This window comes from Neofelis nebulosa, chromosome 10, assembly GCF_028018385.1.
Source record: "Neofelis nebulosa isolate mNeoNeb1 chromosome 10, mNeoNeb1.pri, whole genome shotgun sequence".
Taxonomy (NCBI): Eukaryota; Metazoa; Chordata; class Mammalia; order Carnivora; family Felidae; genus Neofelis; species Neofelis nebulosa.
In genome coordinates this window covers 26,935,908-26,958,956 of record NC_080791.1, presented here as the reverse complement: position 1 = coordinate 26,958,956, position 23,049 = coordinate 26,935,908, and the positions used below count along the sequence as shown (strand labels likewise).

The following is a 23,049-nucleotide window of genomic DNA, read 5'->3' as shown; positions in this document are numbered from 1 at the left end:
ATGGCTACTATGGGAATTCTATTTTTGTAATACCTATCACTGGACAGTATTGCATTGATCTAAAGATGACCATCTGTCACAGGTTTGGTAAATCGCCATCTTATACTCCTTACCACAAATGCCTTCTAGATTGGGTTATTAACAAACTCACTGTCCCCCAAAATGAAAACAACAGGCAGCTAACTAAAGTCTTAAAGAAGTACTGACAAAACAAAAACAAAAACCCTCAATCCTTGCATAGGGTGCTGTTATTATTGCTTAACCCTTAAGACAAGCCACAGTCCAAACGTATATGCTAACAAAAAGTACACCCTAAAATAGTCAAGTCCTCCCTCTTCAGAGGAATCTCCCTAAGCTCTTTCTCAGGGATGGCCCTGTGAGATATAAACAGGGGAAATTCGCCCAGAAGACAGAACCTGGGGCACACATACTGAAATTATTCCTTACTAAGGGGGTGAGTTAACAAATGAATGTCTATGAGATCTGCTGGTCCTATGATCTCCTTCACTCAACTCTCCAGCAAGATAGGAGATAAAATCTGTAGCTGTGACCAGTGTATGTCACTTTCTCTTTTCTTCTTTCTAAAGGTTTTTAAGTTATAAATATCCTGTTTGTCTTTCATCACTTTACGTTTGTATTCTAGAACAACATACACACATTTAATTCATATGAATTCAAGTGGGCCTGAGAGAAAGAGGCATCAGATCATTTCACTCAGCAAGTAACTGTTCAGGGTAAGCATGAGAGAGAAGACATAAATGTGTCAATTCCTCAGCTGGTCTCAGTTTCCTGCCTGTTGCAGTGTGGACACCTAGCAATCTGAGTGCACATCTAGAGTCCCTAAATAGAAACCAACAACTTCCTCTGGTGCTCAGTTGAAGAAAGAGCAATCTGTTCCAACACAGGAGGAAAAATCCACTGTGTTGGACTTTATTGAGAGGCAGCGTGGCAGCCTCCAATATGGCTCGTAAACACTACACATTTTGCTTTACAGTGATTTAAGAGATTTTCAAAGGTAATTTTAACTATACGTGATTTTTAAATTTGTAATATGCATTTGTTGTATTAAGAATTTTCAGGGCGGGGCACCTGGGTGGCTCAGTTGGTTAAGCATCCGACTTTGGCTCAGGTTGTGATCTCATGGTTCATGAGTTCAAGCCCCACATTGGGCTCTGTGCTGACGGCTCAGAGCCTGGAGCCTGCTTCAGATTCTGTGTCCTCCTCTCTCTCTGCCCCTTCACCACTGTCTCTCTCTCTCTCTCTCAAAAATAAATAAACATTTTTTTTTTAATTCAGAAAAAAAAAAAGAATTTTGGGGGCACCTGGCTGGCTCAGTCAGAAGAGCATGCAGCTCTTGATCGCAGAATTGTGAATTCAAACTCCATGTTGGGTGTAGAGATTACTTTAAATATAAACAAATAAACAAACAAATAAATAAAACTTTTAAAAAAGACTTTTTAATTCTGTTATAGAAAATAAGAAAAATAAAAAATAAGGAGTCTAGATGAAACAGTACAGAAGCAAATGGCATTAGGGGTATACTGGAGAGATATAAAAATAAGTAGATCATACATGTTCTGAACTACAAAGTGAAAGAAGAACCAAGATGTACCAAATATTCACAATTCACTAAAGATGCATGAGGTACTTTAAGTGTTCAACATTTATGAGGTCTGAAATCAGCCATACATAGATGATACCATTCTGGCCTCACTTGTCCTCTGCCCAAGAAATGTGGAATAAATCCACAGCTACTTACCAGGCTAATTTGTGAAATACAGCTATTGACTAGGTATACTTGCCTTTGCAATCTTTCTAATAGACAAGTGTGTCTGTTGGCTCCATGTAGCTTCAGTCTGTTGGACCCCTGCTCAAACTCAATTCTGATCCTCATTACCTCACCATAGGTGAGGAAAGCTGACACAGGAAGGGAAAAAAAGGATTAGGAACATTGTATGGCCTATATTTGGGTAGTATGGGTCTTTCAGCCCACTTGTACCTTATCCACAGTATGTTAATCTCCCTCACCTCTTTCCCCTTACTTCTCACTACCAGTACCCCAAGGTAATTTCTCACATGGCAGGAGCTGATTTTAGACCCTTTGTGAAGGTTGTGACTCTACTGTTTTGAGGATCATTAAATTTGTCATTTAGCCCATAGATTGCAAAATTGTGTACAAGCATATCCAGACTTGATTCTGTTCATTCTGGGAATCAGATAAATGTAGCAGCTGGGATGTCTTTGAATAGTTTCTCAGTAAGAGGTGTCAAGCTATCTGTTGTTCTGTGTGATGAAATTACATTATATCAGACAAGGGAGTTTATGAAATTGGATATATGGGAAGAAATATGTGTGTACTCTACTATGAGATTGTCTGCCTGGCATGCCCCATTCTCCTGGAAACTGTTCCTCAGCGTCCACATATCTGGCATGAAAGCCTCATGTTCTTATCATGTCCATTGCCTTGAATTAGGTGAGTGGTTTAGGGATGAGTACCTGACCTGAGCTAAACCAGTAAGCCCCTTGGTTGGGATTTTTGAATTTAGGATTCAAAAAATTAAGGTCAGTTCCTCTCCAACGTAGACATTTGCGTAGTGTATTCCTACAAATTGCAGTACATTAGGATTTTAACCTGATGCCTTGGGTTCTAGAGCTAGATTGTTTAGATTTGAATCCTGACTCTGACATTTACTATCTACGTGAGCTTGGGCAAATGGCTTAAATCTCTCTTTAGCTTCCTTAACTGTTGAAGTAGAGATAATTATAATATCTACTTCATATGGTTGTAGTGAATATTAGAAGAACTTAGAATGGTACTTTGCACTCAAAAAACGTTACTTATATTTGCTCTTTAAAAATAGAGACAAAGTATTTTATTTTTCCCAAATCTGACTTCAATTCAGTGTTGTTCAATTCAGCATTTATTATTTGTGCACATACTATATTTCAAGCATTACGTTAAGCTTAGGAAAAAAATATTGTGCCCAAGGAGACATGGTCCCTACCTTCATGGAACTTAATAGTTCAGTGGCAGGGGCAAATATTAAAGAAATAGTCACATAAATACAACTACGAGAAGTGCTATGAAGGATAAGTAGAAGGTGATATGAGAGGTTATAATTGGAATACCAGTCTAAACTTCCTTATGAAAGCAATTTAAGAGTTAGTATGGAAAGAGGAAGTTGGAGAAAGTTTTCCAGACAGAGGGGTCATGCACAAAGGCCCTGAAATGGGAAAGACCTTGAAGATTTAGGAAATTTAAAAAATGGTCAGTGTGGCTCAGATATAGTAAGAAAAGGAGCTAGAAAGAGGTATAAAACGAGGTGCCTGGGTGGCTCAGTTGGTTAGGTGACCTACTTCGGCACAGGTCATGATCTCATAGTTTGTGAGTTCCAGCCCCGCGTCAGGCTATGTGCTTACAGCTCAGAGCCTGGAGCCTACTTCAGATTCTGTGTCTCTCCTCTCTCTACCCCTTCCCTGCTCATTCTCTGTGGCTCTCTGTCTCTTAATAATAAATTTAAAAACGTTAAAAAAATTTAAAAAAAAAAAGGAAAGAGGTATAAAATGAGGTTTTTATAGTCAGGGAGAAGAGCATTCAGGACCTTGTAAGAGGAGGAGGATAACAAAGATTCAAGATCTTGGAAGTTAGGTTAAGAATTTTTTATCAGGATGGTAGTAGTTGAAAATGAGAGTAGACGGGGTTAAGAGATATTTAGTAAAAAGGGAAAGAAGCAAGTATCTATCCTGCTGTCTTATATAAATTAAACCACTAAGTAATCTGATAATTGAAGAGGGGTAACTTCCCTCTGTAGAAACATTGCAGCTAATATGTGAAGAATGATAGAATTATATCCCCATTTAAAACTCCTAACGAATGAATTTCTCCAGGCATTACTCAACAGCAGTTACAAAGGAGATTACATTAGAAGAAAGAAAAGCACACACTGTATGTCTTCTAATGGAAAAACACACCACCACCTATGAAAACACCTTGTTAAAAAATTAAACCTGAATCTAATAAAACATCTAGATCTTACTACCAATTTATAAAAAATACAGAGGACAAAGGAACATGTTAAGTATACCATGGGGATGCAACTGACAAAATTCAGATTGTGGCCAAAACTACAGGACAAACAACTTACTTCCTTAAATAAAAATAAAATATTACTAGGAAAACAGAGACAAAAATATAGAAGATTATTTTTTAAAAAATAGAGAATTGGGGCACCTTGGTGGTGCAGTCGGTTAACATCTGACTTCAGTTCAGGTCATGATCTCAGGGTTTGTGAGTTTGAGCCCCATATCAGGCTCTGTGCTGACAGCTCAGAGCCTGGAACTCGCTTCGGATTCTGTGTCTCCTTTCTCTCTGCTCCTCCCCTGCTTGCACTCTCTCTCTCTGTGTCAATAATAAATAAATGTTAAAAAAAAAAATTCTGTTAAATACAGAAGATTTAAAAGATACAGCAACAGAGGTGCCTGGGTGGCTCATTTGGTTAAGAGTCCAACTTCCAGGGGCACCTGGGTGGCTCAGTTGGTTAAGGTCCGTCTTCAGCTAGGTCCTGATCTCACAACCCATGAGTTCGAGCCCCGTGTCTGACTACTTGGAGTCTAGAGCCTGCTTTGGATTCTGTGTCTCCCTCTCTCTCTTCCCCTCCCCTGCTCTCTCTCTCTCTCTCTCAAAAATAAACATAAAAATTTTTTTTAAAAAAAGCCCAATTTTGGCTCAGGTCAAGATCTCGAGATTCTTGAGTGTAAGACCCTGGGGCTCTGTGCTGACAGCTAGAAGCCTGGAGCCTGCTTCAGATTCTGTGTCTCCCTCTCTCTCTGCCCCTTCCCTATTCATACTGTCTCTTTCTTTCAAAAAATTAAAATAAATTGGGGAGCCTGGGTGGCTCAGTCGGTTAAGTGTCCAACTTCAGCTCAGGTCGTGATCTAATGGTTTGTGAGTTGGAGCCCTGCATCGGGCTTTGTGCTGACAGCTCAGAGCCTGGAGCTTGCTTTGGATTCTGTCTCCCTCTTTCTCTCTGCCCCTCCCCTGATCACACTCTGTCTCTCTCTCAAAAATAAATAAACATAAAAAAAAATTAGCAAAAAAAAATTAAAACATTTTAAAAAATTAAAAAAAGATACACCAACGAAAATCAGCCAGTTCCTCTCTGAAACAAATTATACATATATAGTAATATTTATGAGTCTATTGGAAATGTAAATAATTTATATTATAAAATAATTGCTATTTTTAAATTATAATGGCATTGTGGCATTTTTTCTATCTTTTGTAGAGATATAGACTCAAATATTTACATAGAAAATCATACGATATCTGCAATTTGCTTCAAAATAATATGGGAAGGGGAAAATCGCTGGGGGTATGGAGGAAGCAACATTGGCCACTGGTTGGATTTGGGGGCTTGGGTGATAGGTACACACTTATATATTTTTTATGTTTTTTTTAACTCTTCTATATTTTATACGTGTAAAATTCTTCACTGCAAAAAAGTTATTTTTCTTTAATTTGGAAAGCATAATTGACATAAGTGAATAATAAATTGGATATCCTGCAAGGATGTGTATGATGGAGGTGTCAGGGATGATTCTGGGTTTCTGAGTTTTATTTCTAGATCTGAAGTGGTACCCTTCAGTGACTTAGAAAACAATGAGCGAGAACTATGTTTACAGAAGGCCATTACTCTATTTTGGACATGTTGAGTCTGAGGTGTCTCTGAGACAACCAAGCAAAGTAGAACTAATAGGCAGTTAGACAGGCAGACAGGGAACTGGGTAGGCAGAACTGGGCTAGTGGTATACATTTAAGAATCAATAGTTGCCTGGGCATTGGTTTCCAGACTTGAGCATTGATCCGAAATACTTGGGAGAGTTCATACAAACACAGATCACTGGGCCCTAACCCCAGAGCTTCTGATTCATAGGCCTAGGGATGATTTAAGAATTTACATTTCTCAATGAGAAAGAATGAATCATGCCATTTGCAGCAACATGGATGGAACTGGAAGGTATTATGCTGAGTGAAATAAGTCATTCAGAGAAGGACAAATATATGTTTTCACTCATATGTGGATCTTGAGACACTTAACAGAAGACCAGGGGGGAAGGGAAGGTGAAAAAAATAGTTACAGAGAGGGAGGGAGGCAAACCACAAGAGACTCTAAATACAGAAAGCAAATTGAGGGTGGAGAGGGCAAAGGGGTGATGGGCATTGAGGAGGGCACTTGGTGGGATGAGCACTGGGTGTTGTATATAAGCCAATTTGACAATAAATTGTATTTTTAAAAAATAAGAATAAAAAAAGAATTTACATTTCTAACAATTTGACAGATGACACTGATGCTGTATGTAGGCCTGAGTACCTCATTTTAAGAATCACTGGCCAAGGAATATAGTATGAACACTGGTTCTCAACCTTGGATACACACTGGGAATATCAGTAAAGACAAGGAAGAGAGTGTTCAAGTTGCAAAGAATGGTCAACAAGACCAAATGCTGCTCCAAAGTCCAGTAAAATAACAGTGAAAAGTGACCTTTGGATTAGCAACATCAAAATAACTGGTGATTTTAAGAAGATTTTAGTGGAGTGAAGGGAAAATAAAATTAGAGGGGTTGAGAAGTAATGAAGAAAGTTCAAAAATGAAGAACAGTGAGTATAGATAATTCTTTTGAGAAGTTTGGTTGAGAATCATGTGAAAGAGAAAAATAGTATTGTGTCCGGTGGGGAGGTGGGACTAAGAACAGACATAAGCATTAAGATTAAATCACTGCCCACTTCCTTGAAAAAATTAAAATTAAACCATAAATTCCCTTTCTGAAGATGAGTTGTGTTCAAATAGTTGTATCTTAAAGACCAGAAGAATCTTCAAAAAATAAAAAGGATGAAATCTAATCTTGGGTATTCTGGCATCTTAGGGAGGAATGGGTACATTTATTGAAACACAAGCTTTTTCCCTGACATTGTAGGTCTTGGGAAGCTGCCATTCTACCAGGTGATAAAATTGGCTTCCACATTCATGTATTTCATCATCAACTTGTTCATCCATTAAACGTTTATCAAATGCCTATTATGTGCTAGACACTGTGCTAGGCTCTGGGATTACAGTGTTGAATGACGAGTCATTAGAATTCCAGTGGTAATTACTGCTAATGAGTATACGAGTTTCTTCTTGGGGTAAGGAGAATGTTCAAAAATTGATTGTGGTGATGGCTGCACAATTCTGTGAATACACTAAAATCCACTGAATTATACACTTTAAGTGGGTAAACTCCACGGCATGTGAATTACACCTCAATGAAGTTCATATATAAATGAGATGCGAATATTGAGAGGAATTAGCTAAGGAATGAAAGTATTTCTACACAGAGGGAATAATGTGTGCATTGGCAGAAAGAGTGTGGCATTTTAGAAGATGTGGGGGAAAAATTCTCTGACTGGCATGTTCCTTGACAGAGTATAATAACAGATGAAGGGGCGCCTGGGTGGCGCAATCGGTTAAGCGTCCGACTTCAGCCAGGTCACGATCTCGCGGTCCGTGAGTTCGAGCCCCGCGTCAGGCTCTGGGCTGATGGCTCGGAGCCTGGAGCCTGTTTCCGATTCTGTGTCTCCCTCTCTCTCTGCCCCTCCCCCGTTCATGCTCTGTCTCTCTCTGTCCCAAAAATAAATAAAAAACATTAAAAAAAAAATTAAAAAAAAAAAAAAATAACAGATGAAGCTGAAGATATTGACATAGTCCAGATTGTACAGTGTCATAAACCCTAAAGGTTTGGGGACTTTATCCTAAGAACACTAGGAAGCCAATTGTTGTGCAATATGATCCTTATGCATTCTTATACTGCCAACCATGTAGAGAATGAAGGGAAGAAAGAGGGTATTTGAAAAACCAAATAAGTGATATTATAATTCTCCAGGCACAAACTATTGGTATTTTATTTTTTATTTTATTTTTTTGTTGTTTATTTTTGAGAGACAGAAATGAGAGGGAAAGGGGCAGAAAGGAGGGGGAGGGGCAAGGGAGGAAGACACAGAATCTGAAGCAGGCTTCAGGCTCAGAGCTGTCAGCACAGAGCCCCAGGGGCTTGAACTCAAGAATCTCGAGATCATGACCTGAGCCAAAGTTGGACGCTTAACCAACTGAGCCACTCAGGTGCCCCCAAACTACTGGTATTTTAGATTAGGATGGTGGCAACAGGAATGGACAAATTCAAGACTTGTTAATGGATTGGAATCACGATGTAGTGGTGGTAGCCGACATGACTTGTCCTGTTACGGAACCTGGTCTGGATCACCTGGTGAAGGAACCAAGTGGCACTCGGAGATCTTGGAAGGCAGGAGGCTTATTTCACACCAGAGGCTCAGAGGAGATCACTCTCCAGGGGTCTGAGTCCTGAGCATAAGCAGAAGGAACAATTTATAGTCTGTTACTTCTGTATTAGTGACAACTTGGCGCACGCATGGCAAGTGGGGCAGGAAGAAGAACCCAGAAGAGCCTTCCCTCTGGGACTGGAATTTCCCTATCAGTCCTGTTGGCCATCTTATAACAGATTTTTTGCTATCAGTTCAATTAAGTGGATGACGAAATGAAAATACAAGAGGTGCAAAGTTTGGGGTGGGGAGCAAGGTATTTTTAATCAGTTGGGATGATCTAATAAGAGAACAAGGATGATTTGTGCAGTAATAAGCTCTCCTCCACTGGGATTATCCAAGTCAGACTAGAGATCTTTCTGTTGAGTTGAAAGCATTCTAGCTCTAAAATAAATTGGGGACTAAAAAACTAAATACCCATTCAGTTCTAAGGGTCTACTACAAGAAACTGCCATTTGTGCCAAAATTTGGTCCCCAAAACATCTCATGGCTGAAATAAGCTGTCTCCCTGGAACTTGATTTCCTCAGAATCATCTATACCAGGTTAATAATTAAAGTTCCTCATGGGGTTTTCATTTGTTTGTTTCACCTGTGAGCAGGATTCTGGTTTCATAAAATCCTGCAGCAGTATTATTTAACCTACTGTCAAAGAAAGGCCTACTTATTCCACCAACCCAAAGGCAAGTCTCTTCTCGCCCAGGAAGAAAAAGGTGGGAGGCTGCAGTAGCCACAGAAACTGACCCTGCCCAAAGCCAAAACAGAGAGAGGGCTCCTACAAAGTTAATCTCGGTATTTTTTCTCACACCCTCTCCAAGTATCTAGCACTGTGCCCTTAGGGCCCAACAGCCTTTTGTTGGTTAACTGATCCTCCACACCTGGGGTGAAGGTGGGGTGAGAGATGATGGAGTTTTTAAATATAGAATTCAAAAGCACAAAAGGAAGAGAAAAGGAGAGGTGAGAATAACCTCAGGAAAGATTTTTGTGTGTGTCAACACCACTCCTCTAGCCTCTGAAGGAGCTGCCACCTGGGTCCCTTAAGAAACAGTCAAGGTTTACCTAATGAGTTTTACTGACTGACTTATCAAATGCCCTAGGTAGATAGATGGGATTTGTTTCACTCCTTTATTCCCACCCTGACTCTTCTCCAGTTTTTACCTTCTGCTCACACTCTAACACAAACCCCACCAGGGCCTCAAGCTCCTGCCCCTTCCAGATCCTTGCTGTTGCTGTCATCCCTCTCCTAAGGTTAAGCCTCTGCCTTCTCCTTCTGCAAATCTCAGCACAAAACTTGCTGGGCCTAATTCGCATCCTTCTGACTTTTCTCATCTGTTAAATGGGAATAATAAAAATGATGGTGGGTATAATTGTGAAATCTATATAGTATAATTGCCATGAGGGATTGAACATTTTACATACTTGAGAATGTGTTGTAACTGTAAAAGACTATAAAATTAGACGTTATTTTCATTGCCTTTATTTCTCAAGTAGAGTACAATGGTTAGAATTAGGGCGCCAAGGGGCGCCTGGGTGGCTCAGTCGGTTAAGCGTCCGACCTCGGCTCAGGTCACGATCTCGCGGTCCGCGGGTTCGAGCCCCGGGTCGGGCTCTGGGCTGATGGCTCAGAGCCTGGAGCCTGCTTCCGATTCTGTGTTTCCCTCTCTCTCTGCCCCTCCCCCGTTCATGCTGTGTCTCTCTCTGTCTGAAAAATAAATAAACGTTAAAAAAGAAAAAAAAATTAAAAAAAAGAATTAGGGCGCCAAGATGCTTGGCTTTTTCTCAAAGGGATTAGAGAAGGGGTTGATGTTAGATGCCGCCAAGTATTTCAGAGAAAAAATCCACTCCACGTCAAGCAGGACGTCAACTCACCTTGCACAAAAAGCCCTTTGGAGAGAAGTCTTTCGGCTCCAAAGCTGGAGGCGTGGGAAAACACACTACTCAGAGCAAAAAGCCCGAGGCGCTCTGGGCCTCTAGGCCGGCAACCCAGTCAGCCTCCACGCACCTGGGGCGCGCTTCCGCCTGCAGTGCGCGCCCCTCCTACCGCCGGGTCTCAAGTCCCGCCCGGCCTGCGGAAGCGAGCACTTAGGGTCTTGGGTATTTTAACACTTTACAGGACTCTGCAGTAGACCAAGAACTTTAAAATCCCTCAGGCAGTATCGGTCACTTTGGGGTGCAGCGCACACTCCCCCCGCGGGAAGGCCCCGAGGAAGTGATGGCGTAATAAAATGAGACTCGAGGTTGTGTAAGGAATTGGCACATTTTTTGAACAGCTCTAGGTGCCCCCGTGTTTGGGGGAATGAGACAGATTTGAGTGTTGATTTCTCCAGTCATTTCAGAACCGCACTTCCTGCCAGATCGCCCAGAGAAATGCTAGAACAATCTTAGAGCACCTTGAGAGAATGCCAGTGGGTGCAAAGGCGGTTCGGGATCGGGCAGACCGGCCGCGGGCTTGTTGTCTACAAAGTAAGGGACCGCGTCCCTCACCTGTTTGGTCTTACCTCTTCGCTGGCCTTCGTTCCCAGGGTGAAAAATGGGCGGACTACTGACTCACCCACCTCACCGAGAGAAAGAGGCTGGGCGTTCCGGTTTCAGCCCCGCTACAGAAACCACTCGAGAAACGAGGAGTTTCTTTCGTTTTCAGTTCAAAGAAAAAAAAAATGCAAGAAGCGTGAACCATGCCTAGAAATGCTTCTCTCAGCGTTAAGTGGGGACGGCTAGAGGAAGGACAAATTGGGCAGTACTTATGCCGCATATTAATGTAAATCCGCACGTGTACGTATACAGAAACACGCACAGACGGTGTCAAAACCCCCGGGTGTGCAAGGACACCAAGGCACCCACAGCTCTAGTCCCAACGACCGGGAGCGGCCTCTTCTGCGCTTGCGCTTTAACCGCGTTTTCCCCGACCCCCACCCCGCTGGCGCCCCGCCTCCGAGCTCGTTCCGCCCCGCCCACTTTCCCTCCCCTTCCCCAGCCCGGCCGCCCGCGCAGAGCATTGTGGGACACAAACAAAGTGCCCCCAAACAGGCTGGAGTGAGCGGAGCGGCAACGGCCGCGGCGCCGGCCCGCACGCGCGCGGCGGCGGCTCCCTCCCAACCTCCCCCTCCCCTCCCCTCACTCCCCTTCCCCTTCCCCACCCCGCCGAGAAAAACGCGAGCCGTCGCCGCGCTCCCCAAACCGCCGCCAGCCCTCGGCCAACCGCCCCCAACGGCCGCCCGCGCGCGGCTCCCCGGGCCCCCTCGCTCCTCCCCTCAGGCCCCTCGGAGCGCCGCGGGTGCTTCCCTCCAGCCGCTTCGCACTCTCCCACCTCGCAGGCACGCTGCTGGTTGTACCGCCATGCCCCAGCCACAGGCTGTCCACGGGCCTAGGCGCGGCGGCCCGAGATAGGGTCCCCTCAGCCTCCCGGGGGAGGAGAGAGGCAGCGAGCCGCGCGCTCCGCCCCCTCCCCCCGGGCTGTCGCCGCCGCCGCCGCCACCTCGCCGCCTCAGCCTGGCGGGGAGGAGGAGGAGGAGCACCAGGCCTCCGGGCCCCGGCACCGCCGCCCGCAGGTAATGGGGAGGGGAGGGCGAGAGGGCCGCCCGGTCCCAGCGGGGGTCTGGGCCAGCCACTTCTCGCCGCCTGTGTCTTCGGGGTGCCCCCGCCGAGGGGCTGACACCACGCGTCCCCCATCTGGGCGCTGGACGGAAAGGAAAGCCTGGTCTTGTTACCCCATCCGCTCCGGGAGACACCCCACAGGGTCCCCTCGGTGGCATTTAATCCATCAGGGAGGAGACTAGCCTTGCCCACCCCCCACCCCCACCCCCCCGCCAAGAGAAATCACCCCGATCTTTCAGGGTGTTCCCCATCATTTGCATGCCCGTTTGCCCCGACACCCTAACCCAAAGAAGGCAGAGGTGTTACCTCCTCTCACCTGGTCGAGCCTGAGACCTCACTGTTTTCCCCCTCTCCCCTGCTGCTTTTTCTCTGGTGCTGGAAAGAAAAGGATGGCACTCTTAAAAAATAATAACAGCGGGCACCTCTTTTTCTTCCCTACCTGAGGATCCCTCTTCATCTAGTCATTTTCTGCTGGCCTAACCAGGAAAAGAGGTTACCTGCAAGTGAAATGACAAGTATATTAGAACTGATTAAAGGAAATTGCATCCTTGTGAGTTCTGTGAGTCTTAACCGGAATTTAGAATAAGGACCAGTAATTGTATACTTTATTGGAACTTACAGAAATGAAGACAAAAACTTAAGTTTTTCAACACATAAGTAGATTATTGAGGTCAGGAAGAAATTCGCTTCCACTTATTTTCTTACAGTTTTATTCGGATATAGGCTAATACCATAAACTAAACAATTTGGTAGATGGAAAATAGTTTGGATAGGTAAAAGTTTTGTGATTTCCTTTTGCCTAGGCTTTCAGTTGGAATTATTGGATTAAAAAAAAAGCATTATATAAATCTTCATTTCCCTCATTACTTCACATTGACTGCCAGTGGTTAATAATATTTAATTGTAGCTAATGTAGTTAGTTTCCTTATCACGCAATGTGAAAATCATGTTTTCCTGTAGTCTCGTATTTTAGGCTAACATTCATTAATTCTGGAAACCAGATTTATTTTGTGCAACACTGCTAGGCATTTTACATATGTGGTCTTATTTAATTCTCAGGACAACCTAATGACTTAGATACTATTCCTTGAATTTTATAGATGAAACATATTTAACGATAATTGCCTCACGCCCCACAACTACAAGTGAAATTTGTACCCAGATATAATTCCAGTGTAGGAATATTTTCTACCTTGCTTTTCAGTACAGGTGCACTTTTAACTTCATTACGAAAAATTTGCCTTATCAAGTTGAGAAAAAAATAGTGAATACTCCACAACCTAGGGTCAGTAACATTTATTGTTTCCTGTCTTCTCCCTGTCTTTCTGTGTGTAACATTTGAAAGTAAGTTGTAAACATCAGGACCTTCAAATATTTGAGCATGTATTTCCTTAAAATAAGGACAGGCTTCTACTTAACCCCCAAATCATTATCTAAATAATCCGTATGCAAATTTCCCCTTTATTCTAAAGCCTCCTTGAGAAATTTTTTCCCTTTCAGTATTTGGTCAAGATGAATACATTGCATTTGATGATTATGCCTTTAGTCCCTTTTAAAAAGATTAGTACCCATCTCCTTTTTTTTCTGACACTTAGTTGGCCAAAGCTGTTGTCTTATAAATGCTCCCACATTCGAGACTTTATCTATTTCCTCATAGTGGCTTTTAATTTATTCCCCTATCCCCTTGAATTTTCTGTTACTGGAAGTTAAGTCTAAAGAAAAACTTCATTAGCTTGAAGTTAAACTTCTTTGGCAAGAATATTTTTAATAGGTAATACTATGTACTTCATATTGCTTCATAAATAGGGAGATAATGTCAGACTGCTACATTGTTAGTGATGCCAGATGACCACTAAAGTGGTGACTACCAAATCTGTTATAAGGGTGTGGTTTGCCTGTTTGTGATTTGTACGCAGCCTTGGGGTAATACTTTGACACCAAGCAAATATCCTACCTTTTACTTAGTGATTTCAGCACTCCTTGGTGACTTTTGAGTAAATCACTTTTACTGGAGATTTTCTGTAAGAAAGATTTTCATCATTAACTAGGGGCAACTAAAGTTCTTCCTAAAAAATGTGGAGCAAATGCTTAATTTCTTCCCTTCAGTGATCAATATTCAGAGTAAAGGGTTAGGGAAATAATTACCCCAATGATGGCGAATGAGATTTTTTTTTCTTCCTTTTTTGCATGACACACTATGGACTGCTGGGTTTTAATGCGTGCATTTTTTTGAATAACCATTACAGTCATTTTTCTTTTCGATCAAATTGCCCCACATTTGGACAGTAGGAACCCTTTCACCCTGGCTCCTGTGTCTTTTTTTTTTTTTTTTTAACTCCTGCTTGCCATTGAAGCACTCTTGGGGTGCTTTCTGGCACAAGGTACCCTACGCTTGCCTTGTTACTTTCTTTGCTCTGGATCTGGAATGGGTTGTTTAAGGAGTCTTGGTTCTTTTTGATGAGAAATGGTATGTAGATACCAAGATCAGGATGTTGGCATATTCATTGCTGCTGGAATATCATTGCTTCGAGGCCCTTTCAGAGGAGAGAACTGAAAAATGTTTTTTGCTTATTCAATCATACGTTCATAGTGATATATCCAATTCAGATTTAACATAGCAGACTTCTTTGATTTTATATTTGTCTCAAATGAAAATCTTGGTGCCTAATAGAATTTACATACTTTATCCTACTGTGTATACATGCAGTCATTTAAAAATAACCGTAACAATATTCTACTATCATTAAACTTCCCCCAAATTTTAAGAGTTCTTTGCACTTATTTTTGTCCTTAGAATATATTCTATGAAGGGTGTATAATGGGAATGCTTAGGGTGTTCAGAAGTCCCTTGGAATATTTTTCTGTTTGTTTAGCTACCAATTTGATATGGTTCATTGGTTTTATTTATTATTTTAGAGTTGTATTTATTTTTGAATATGTAAAATACATGGTTCAAAAGACAAATAATTTTTTGAAAGTATGGCTAAAGAAGTCTCACCCAAATTAATTTTTAAGATGAAGTATTCTTTATCTTTGCCATACCTTTTAATATCTAATATATATCTTAACTGCAGAAGGTTTATCAGTAGAGTATGTTACTTGCTTGAAGTGATATAGGAGTAATTTTAAGTTTTGCAATTAGATTCTGATTCCTCTGGCAAAGAGAAAACATTAAGACTAATCTTTCAATGTGAGCAGAAAAGTAGATTTCAAGCTTGTTTTTACAAGCTTCTACTTGAAAATATGTCTTTAAAGAGGTATGTAGGTGGTGGAAGTTTTGTGTCTTTCATCCACTTGCATGCCACACAACAAAATTGACATACATATGCTTTCTGCAGATATAAAAGGCATTTGGACATGTGATCAGTGACGACAGCACATTTGGATTGGGCAAAATTTTATAGAAATTATAATTATGTGTTCAAATGAGGGATTAGGAGGGAGCAGTGGTTATCTAAAGTGGGCAGAGCACAATTAGGCAGTTTATCAATCACCTGTCACCCAGGTGCTAAAAAGCAAAAGATGTGTCCAGTGTGTTTTCCTCGTGTATACCACTACTGCTTTTGGTAACAGAGTGAATATAGATTTCCTTAAGGGAGTGGAGTGGGAAAATGGAGAATGCATGTGCTTTGGACCTATTCCCCCTCATTCTCTCTTTAATCTCAGTAAAATAGATTTCCCAATATTATTAGAACACAAAGTAGGAGGGAAATGCCACAAATAATTGCATAGGTATGTATAACCACATAACAAGTAGAACCTATTGTGGGTAGACTGAATGGATGAATATGCTAATGATGATAATTGCTAACGTTTGTTGAGCCCTTTCAAAAAGCCATTGTACTAAACATTGCATACAACATCTCATTTAAATTTCACACTAACTCTTGATATTGCCTAATATCTTATTTAGCAAGTAAGGAAACTGATATCCAGGTTTCAAACTCAAGTCTGTCATCAGAATTAGCATTTTACTACTTTGGTACACCTCATAGCTAAATATAACGGGTAATAAAATATATTTTCACTCACCATGAATTAAAGGAATTATATGGTTGATGTTTGTCCTGTAGCAACACCGAAGATTACATGCCAAGAGCCCCAAGTGCTTGTCAGGTTTATTATACGTCCTTAGTATTACTATCAGACTTTGCTTCAGAAACTGCATAGTTTAGGAGATGCCTTGGTGGCTCAGTTGTTTGAATGTCCAGTCCAACTCTTGATTTCAGCTCAGTTCATGGTCTCTGGGTTTGTGGGATTGAGCGCCGTATCGGGCTCTGTGCTGACAGTGCAGAACCTGCTTGGGATTCTCTCTCCCTCTCTGTCTCAAAAATAAATAAACTTTACATAGTACAACATCAGAAAGCAAGATGGATTGGCAGATGGATAGATATGTGATAAATCAAGTATTATAATGTTAATGGTAGAATCTAGGTATGGTTATGCAAGCATTCATTTGTAAAATTCTTTAAATTTCTGCTTTGTCTGAAATTTTTCATAATAAAATGTTGGAGGGAGTGATTAACAGTATATTGTAATTATAAGACAATTTTGATGGCTGTATAAAAACCAGTAACGAGCGATATCCTCTATGCCTAGAATGGTTCTCTTAAATTTTTAGTATGTCTTCCTAGCCTATAAAGGATAAAACACTTGTCACTGAAAGTGGTCAAGCATCAAAGGCTCTTTTAAAGGGGTTTTCTTCATTAGTTAGGGGATCCCTAATTAATTAGGCTCCTTCCGGCTATAGTTTTTTAATATCTTTAAAAATATTACATATATCAAATGTATGTATATATTTTTCTCCTTGTAGTTTTCTGATATTTTGTAGACTGCTATTGAGCATACTTTTCATATAAACTTTATGGGGAGTTTTTACTTTAAAAAAATTTTTTTAACCTTTATTTTTGAGAGACAGCACAAGTAGGGGAGGGGCAGAGAGAGAGAGACACAGAATCTGAAGCACGCTTCAGACTCCCAGCTATCAACACAGAACCCCATGCAGGCTGGAACCCACAAACTGTGAGATCATGACCTGAGCTGAAGTCGGACACTTAACCGACTGAGCCCCCTCCTCTCCCCCCCTTCCCCTCCCCCCCCAGGGCCCCCCTAGGGTGTTTTTACTTTAAATGCCCCACATTGATGACCAGATACTGACTGAGCCCCCCAGGCACCCCTGGGGTGTTTTTACTTTAAATGCCCCACATTGATGACCAGATACTGACTGAGCCCCCCAGGCACCCCTGGGGTGTTTTTACTTTAAATGTCCCACGTTGATGACCGCAACAGATGATTCTCCAGATACCTAAGAATGATAGGGCAAAATTTATCCCCTGTTAAACTGAAAGCCACGTTGGTTTTTTTGTTCTTTATGTTAGAAATACATCACCCCATTTTAGGCAATAAGCTGGAAGTCTCTAGATTCTTAGTCACAGGATCTAAATAGTGATTGTATACATTAGATTTGTATTATACTCCTGCTTGAAGGTACATTAATTTCTTCACTAACATTATTAGTGCCAAAGGTGAACTTAGCACATGTTTACATAACTCATTGTGGAGTAAATCACTGACTTGTATCATCATGGTATGTCATACTGATATTTCCTTCTTAGAATAGTGAAAACTGGTGGATGAAAATGTGTCACTCTTCTTGGAGAACATTGTCCTTGTTTCCACATTGAATGTTCTCCTATTTTAATAATTTTTAGTATAGCTTTAAAAACTTACAATTGGTTTATACCCACTCAATTTACAGTTTCTGTATTCTGTATTGCTATCCTACAGCTATTAAAATGTATGTATTTCTATGTGCTGAGGGAATTGGCTATTCATTTGGCTTTGATTGTTTTGGATGTATTCAGCACAACTACAGACGTGTTGGGGTAGCATATAACCAAGACTGAATCTCTGGAATCAGAATTTTGTGGAACTGCTACCCCTCTGGCCTCTGAAGCAACTTTAGATTTAACTGATTTCCTCTTAATTTAGATCTTAACTTGCTAAGTGTCTGATCCTCACCTACTATTAGCAAGGAAAAGCAAGCATATTCAATACTAGTTTCTATTAAATATCTTATTTGTGCTCTTTGATAAAATTGGGAAATCTTTGGTCTAAACAGAAAAATAAAATGTATGAGTTTTCAGGGACTCAGACATACCTACTTTGCTTCCAGTTAGTATTTCTTTTACTGGTGGTATTTACTGGTGTGTGTGTGTGTTGTATGTTTTCTTTCTTCCACTTTATCTTTTTGTCCTTTTTACGTTTTGACTACCTGAATTTTACTTTTTTTTTTTTTTTGGCTCTTTGTTTTTCTCCTTTCTGCTTTGGATCTGCCAACACTGCTCACTTTTTTTGTGACTTTCTGTTACTGTATGAGCACAGTTGCTTTTATGTTTGGTGCCTTTTGCGTGCCGTATAAAACTATACAAACCATACTTCTGTGAGAATTGTTTGTATTACAGGAGTCACTGCCTCTGTTTTTTTGGCCAACTTGGTATTATGTCTTCCTCATTTCTTTCTACTTTGCTCAACTAGGTTTACTTTGAGAGCCAGTACAGAATAGTGTTAAGAGCAGACTGGGTTCAAATCTTGACTCTTTTACTTACTACTTGTGTGATCTTGGGCCAGTTCCCTTAACTTCTTTGTGCTTTGTTTTCCTTGTTGGTAAAATGAAGATGCCACAGGATACCTATTCCAAGATTGTGTGAAAATTAAATTTTTTAATATGCAAAAAGTACTTAGAACAATGCCTGGTACATATTGAGTACTATATAAGTGTTAATATTGACTTGTGATTATTGTTCTTTTTTAAAGAATAATTCAAAGTCATTGATTTTTTTTTTTTACAGTTTATTGAGATAAAACTCAAAAACCATAGATTATTGCCACCACAAATTTGTGGTCTCCCAGTTTTATTTGGGTCTTTCAGTACCTCCTAGCCGTCCTTCTGGGTTTTTTGTCTCCATACATTTCTCATGTTTCATTTTCCTCAAAATTGTACTTTATCTCCTCTCTTCTCAGCATTCTACCTCTACCTATAGTTTCAAAGAGAAATAACATAAAAGCCAAAGCTGTCAGACAGGAACTCTCACTACTTGTCACCACCCACCTATAAACTGTAACTGCACCCTTCCTTGAACTCTTTTTTCCTGTCACTGGGTCTCCGGTTTAAGGCTAATTTTTTCACTCCGGCATTGAATCCGGTTTCTCCCTGTCCAGGGACCTTGTGTTGTCTGTTATCACTGTTTCCTGTATCTTCAACTTTTCCTTTTTCTCTGAGTCTTTTCCAACAACTATCAAAACAATCTGTCTATATTTTACCACAATAAAAATAATAAATCTGGGGGAAAAGCATTCTCTAGTTTCTCCCATTCTATAAAAATACCAGCATCCTCCTTTGAGCCCTTATTTCCCTCCAGTGAACTCCCTTGCTCTATCTTTAGAAGCAGACTTCTTCAGATTGGATTGTCTATACTCACAGTTTTTACTTCCTCATTTCTGTACATTCTTTATCAATTGCAGTCTAACTCTCTACTATGTGCTATTATAAGGTCATCAGTATTTCCTTGTGATTATATTGAATAGACTGGTTTATATCTTATTTGACCTATCAGCAGCATTTGACACTGAAAACCACTCCTTGAGATATTCTGCACCCTTGGTTTTTGGAATATTCTACCATCCTGGTCATTCTGTATATCTTTTCCAGGTTTTCTTTTTGCTGTCTCCCACCCGCTTTTTCCTCCTCTGTTTTTCCTCATCATTCTAGCTGAAGGTTTATCAATTTTGCATTGTAGCTAGATTCTCTTTAAAGAACCATTTTGGCTTTAATTTGTTCTGTGCTCTATTTCCTCTTCAATGGTAGAAGCCTAGGCCATTGATTTTTTAAATTTTATTTTAATTTTTTATTTATTTTTAATTTAGAGAGCACCTGTGTGAGTAGAGGAAAGAGCGGGGGGGGGGGAGGGGGGGCGGAGGGGAGGGGCGCGGGAATCTTAAGCAGGCTCCATATTCAGCACAGAGCCGGATGCAGGGCTTCATCCCAGGTCCCTGAGATCATGACCTGAGCCGAAATCAAGATTCAAGATGCTCAACCAACTGAGCCACTCAGGCGCCCTGATTTATTTTAATTGCAGTGAAATATACATTTACATATTTATTTCCTTAACTATTTTTAAGTGTACAGTTCAGTAGCATAAAATACATTCACACTGTTATGCAACCATCACCACCATTCATCTCTAGAACTCTTCTTATCTTGCAAAACTGTAACTCTGTACCCATTAAATAATAACTTTCCATTCTTCTCCCTCCCTAAGCCCCTGGCAGCCATCCTTCTACTTTGTTTCTATGACTCTGACTACTCTGGAAACCTCATATCGCCATCATACAATGTCCTTTTGTGACTGGCGTATTTCATTTAGCATAATATCCTCAGGACTTATTCATATTGTAGTGCCTATCAAAATCCCTTCATTTTTAAGACTAAATGATATCCCGTTGTATGTATATATCACATCTTGTTTATCCATCATCTATTGACAGACACTTGGAGTATCTCTACCTTTTGGCCATTGTGAATAATACTCCTATGGATATTTGCATACAAATAGATGTTCATGTCCCTGCTTTCAATTCTTTTGGGTATATACCAGAAGTAGAATTGCTGGATCATATGATAATTCTATTTTTAAGTTTTTATGCACCCCAATACTGTTTTACACAGTGGCTACACTTACATTCCTACCAGTGGTGCACAAGGATTTTTTTCCTCCACATCCTCACCAACACTTGTTATTTTCTGTGTGATTTGTGATTTTTTATTTAATCGGAGTCATCCTAATGGGAGGTGGCAGGGTGTATGGTCATAGGCCATTGATTGTTTTTTTTTAGACATTCTTTTCTAATATGTATATTGAAAGCTATAATTTTTACCTTAAGCACTGCTTTAGCAGCATCCCACAAATGTTAATAATGTATTTTAATTATTACTCAATAAAAAATACTTTTCTGTTTCCCTCATTGATTCCTTCAATAAACCTATGGATTATTTCAACATTTTATTTCCAAATATTTGAGGTTTTCTCGATAACTCATTGATTTCTAATTGTGTGTATATATAGAGAGAACACTTTTGTGTGCATTCATTACTTTAAAATTTATTAAGATTTGTCTTATGACCCAGCATATCTGTTTTGATAAGCATACTGTGTTACACTTGAAAAGAATGTGTATTCTGCACTATAAATATCAAGTCAAGGTGATTGGTGGTATTGGTCAGATCTTTTTATGTCTTCACTGACTTTTTTTTGGAAGGGGGCCCAATTCTACCAGTTATTGAGAGGGGTATTAAAATTTCCAAGTATTTTTACGGGTTGTCTTTCTCCTTAATTCTGTCAGTGTTTGCTGCTTGTATTTTAAAGCATTGTTATTAGGTGCACACACATTTCTTATTGTTACACACCTCTGTATCTCTGGTAATATTTTTGTCTTGAAGTCTATCTGATATTAAAAATATCACTCCAGCCTATCTGTCTTTATTGTCTGCATGGTATATCTTCTAACATACCTGTGTCCTTTTATTTCTTTCTTTCTTATAAAGAGCATATAGTTGGGCTTGGATTTTTAATTCTATTCTGCCTTTTATTTTTTTATTTTTATTTTTTTTAATGTTTATTTTTATTTTTGAGACAGAGACAGAGCATGAACGGGGGAGGGGCAGAGAGAGAGGGAGACACAGAATCGGAAGCAGGCTCCAGGCTCCGAGCCATCAGCCCAGAGCCCGACGTGGGGCTCGAACTCATGGACCGCGAGATCGTGACCTGAGCTGAAGTCGGACGCTCAACCGACTGAGCCACCCAGGCACCCCCTATTCTGCCTTTTAATTGAAATATTGAGTTCGTTAAAATTTAGTGTAGTTAAATCAAGTCCACAATCAAATTGTTGGAAGGGTTGGTTCCTTCTGAGGGAAGGAACCTATGAGGGAACTATCTATTCTTCGGTAAATTTTTTTAAATGTTTGTTTATTTTTGGAAGGGAGAGAGATACAGAGTGCCAGCGGGGGAGGGGCAGAGAGAGAGAGATGGAGACACAGAATCTGAAGCAGGCTCCAGGCTCTGAGCTGTCAGCACCGAGCCATGGGATCATGTGAGCCGAAGTCGGATACTTGACTGACTGAGCCACTCAGGCGACCCAGGCACGATCCCTTCTATAAGGGCCTTTCTTCTTGCCTCTGGCTTGTGGCAGTATACCTCCAGTCCTCACTTGTTCTCCCTGTGTGTCATATCCCCTTTATATAACGACATCCTAATTACATCATTTTAACTTGATTACCTTTGTAGAGAGCCTGTTTCCCAATAAGGTAACATTCTCAGTTGTGGGGCATAAGACTTCAACATATTGGACAGGGAGGAGACAAGATTGAATCCATAATAAGACACATTTAAAGTTCAGCAGTAGGGACACCTGGGTGGCTCAGTCGGTTGAGCGTCTGGCTCTTGATTTCTGCTCGTGTGATGATATCACGGCTGGGTTTGTGAGTTTAAGTCCCACGTCAGGCTCTGCACTGACATTTCGGAGCTGGCTTGGGATTCTCTCTCTCTTCCTCTCTCTCTGCCCCTCCCCTGCTTGTGCTTTCTCTCTCTCAAAATAAAAATAAAGTTGGCAGCAGTGCAAAGGCCTGTTGGGTAAAGCCACTGTACTTGTGTACATATTTTAAAACAAACACATTGGAACTCCAGTAGTTGATGTGAGCACTTAAAAACTCTTTAGGGAAAAAAAAAAGAACTCTTTAAATGCTAATTAACTAAAACTGACTTGAATTTAACTTGCTCCTGTAAGGATCTGTGAATAAGACCCGACTTCAAGCTTTCTTTCTAGTAATAATGAATTGATGTTAAAGCTGATACTCCTTGTGTATTATGATTGAATCCTTGTGAATAGCAACATGATGGGATAGGGGAAGGGACTGGGAATTTGAATTTTTTAGTCAGATAGACCTCTGTTCAAATCCTGTTCTTATTTATTTATAGGACTGCAGGCAAGTTAATTTAACGTTTAGTTTCCTCATTTATAACAATTTA

General features: G+C 40.5%; 1 protein-coding gene and 1 long non-coding RNA gene across 4 annotated transcripts in view; one reads left to right on the top strand and one right to left on the bottom strand.

Moving 5' to 3' along the window:
• Positions 1–11,291, bottom strand: part of LOC131487067 (uncharacterized) — a 73,626-nt gene extending 62,335 nt beyond the window's left edge. The window contains exon 1 of the long non-coding RNA XR_009249592.1: positions 10,241–11,291. This is a non-coding gene — a long non-coding RNA (uncharacterized LOC131487067). The remainder of the gene's footprint in view (positions 1–10,240) is intronic.
• A 145-nt stretch (positions 11,292–11,436) lies between these two features.
• Positions 11,437–23,049, top strand: part of ZBTB44 (zinc finger and BTB domain containing 44) — a 71,760-nt gene continuing 60,147 nt past the window's right edge. For 2 of the 3 annotated variants that reach the window (XM_058687326.1, XM_058687327.1), the window contains exon 1: positions 11,782–11,919. The gene's annotated coding sequence lies outside the window, so the exon portion shown is untranslated. Of the gene's footprint in view, positions 11,920–23,049 lie in introns of all 3 variants that reach the window. The other variant, XM_058687328.1, reaches the window with a different exon arrangement.